The sequence below is a fragment of the Ranitomeya imitator genome, chromosome 3 (genome assembly GCF_032444005.1).
Source record: "Ranitomeya imitator isolate aRanImi1 chromosome 3, aRanImi1.pri, whole genome shotgun sequence".
Taxonomy (NCBI): domain Eukaryota; kingdom Metazoa; phylum Chordata; class Amphibia; order Anura; family Dendrobatidae; genus Ranitomeya; species Ranitomeya imitator.
In genome coordinates, this window is record NC_091284.1 from 456,244,767 (window position 1) to 456,247,072 (window position 2,306).

The 2,306-nt window shown below is 44.6% G+C and overlaps 1 long non-coding RNA gene across 1 annotated transcript; it reads right to left on the reverse strand.

Moving 5' to 3' along the window:
- Positions 1-215: 215 nt before the first annotated feature.
- LOC138672147 (uncharacterized) lies at positions 216-1,215 on the reverse strand. The gene is made up of 5 exons (XR_011319609.1): positions 1,090-1,215; positions 931-995; positions 767-834; positions 421-527; positions 216-305 (listed from the first exon to the last, which is right to left on the reverse strand). It is a non-coding gene; the product is annotated as an uncharacterized lncRNA (long non-coding RNA).
- Positions 1,216-2,306: the final 1,091 nt, after the last annotated feature.

Here is a 2,306-nt window from a genome sequence, read left to right on the forward strand (position 1 = left end):
AGAGGCAGACCTAGTGCCACGCACGAATGCGACAATCAAATGAGGAGCAAGTCAGCAGTAATAGATATATCAAATATATCAAAAGACCATACATATAAATATATACATATAAACTTGTGAGGATGACACAGATCAATATAAATGTTGGCCCAATATTCAATCTACTCGTGGAATATAGTGATAACAATAAGTGGGCAACTACACAAGAGAGCGAGAGCTCCATCTGGTTCAGGGAGACATGTGCCAGAGAGATGAGTCTATCCAGAACAATAGGTGCTCCGTGCGAGGTGTAGATATAGTCCGTGCTGAGATGCTGGATAAGGGAAGTAACAATAGTGCTGGAGATGGAAGGACGCTGGTAATAGTGCGACCTCAGGCCGAGAGGGTCTAGCTCAGTGAGGAGAGTAAACAAAAGGATACATAGCAGAAATGCACTCTACAGATACTAGAAACGCAGACATGAGATACAGAATACGCCTCCAGTGAAGCTATATGGAATAGCATAGTGGATGGTCTAACGTGAGGACCTAGAAGAATAAGAGATACGTGAGTCTGTGCACATAACTGTAACTGGGCATCCCAGAAAACAGGGAAAAAAAAGGAAAATGAATGAGGAAGAGAGAACAAAAAACGTAGGTAACATGGGTCCTGAAAGGGAAAAGTGGAAAAGGAGAATGATGTAAATGAAGCCTAACGGAAAATGAACGTCTGGAGCTACACACAGAAGAGAGGTAGAGTAATGGAGTAAGTGGGAGCAACATACTACCTGGATGAGGAAGCCAGAAAGCCTGGATGAGCGTTAGCAAGAACAGAAAATCCAAGAGCTGCAGTATGCTGCAAAAAGCCAAAGCCGAGGGGAAAGGGTTAACAGGGACACCACACATAATGAATACTAATGAAAAGCCAGATAAGCAGCATGAGTGTATGTACCTGGAGGATCACAATGGAGAGTGCCGCGTCATGAAAAGGCACAGAGCCTGAGGGGAGTAGCGGCGCTGTGAGGAGAGAATGTGACCAGGTCAGGAAATACACAATGGGGCAGAGAACAGTAAATAGAGGAGGGGAGAGGCGCAGTAACCGCCGACATACCTGGATCCTAAGCGCTCAGTGGAGCAGGGCAGAGAGGAGCAACGCTGCAGGAGGGGCGGCACTTCCGGGTATAAGTCCTGGTGACTCATGACGTAATCATGGTCATGTGACCACCCACAGAAGGTGCATGCACAGACAGCGCTAGTGGGAAGGGGAGGGCAGAGAGAGTCCCTAAATGTACAGGACGCTGGGAGCGGTCATGTGACCGCAGGCAAAAATGCCTGACCATACAATAAGTGTGTGAATGAGGCAGTGTAAAGAAGATGACTAGGGGAGGAAGCTCATAGCTATAGCGCTATGCAAAGAAATAGAAGACAAGAAAGAGAAGAGAAGAAAAAAAGAAAGGAAACAGGACCCATAATAGAATAGGGGAAGATTGTGATGTCATACCGTGCAGGGTATAAACGGTGCCCAGTATAGTGAACGTAGTGCAATCTAGCGATTCTAGAGGAAAGAAGAAAAGAACAAATTAGTATATACATAATATACAAAATACAACAACAATGTACAATAATTTACAAAAGGGCCGATACGTCATATTCCCTATTAAGACCTTTAGGCTCTAGGGTCTGGAGGGTAAAAATCCAGAAAGCCTCTCTTTTTTTGAGGATTTTAATCCTATTAAGACCTCTCCTATTTGGTTCAATTTGTTCCAGAACCTGGAACCTAAGTTGCGCGATATTATGGTTCTTTTGATGGAAGTGATATGGAAGGGGCGGATGGTTTTTATTGCAGCGAATAGTGGATTTATGCTGTGAGACCCTGTCCCTAATGGGTTGGGTGGTTTCCCCAACATAGGCAAGCCCGCAGGGGCATTTAATAAGGTATACTACGTATGAGGAGTCGCATGTATAATAGCCACTAATCGGGATGCCCTGACCCGTGTGTGGATGGAACACTTTGGAACCTTTTTGAACGTTATTACATTGGAGGCAGCCAAGACAGGGGAATGTACCCCGCTTTTGTGTCTGTAAAAAAGTTTGTCTGGATATGGTGCTCCTGGAACCCACATCCGCCTTCACTAGTTTGTCCCGTAAGTTTTTTGCCCTGCGAAAACAGGATAAAAAGGGTAACTTAAAATCAGGGATAGTCGGATAACTTTTCTGCAATAAACCCCAATGGCGTCTAATGGTAGATTGTACTATATTGGAAAACGGATGAAAAGTGCTGACAAAGGGGATACGTTTATTATTGTCGTTAGACCTGTTGGTAACACC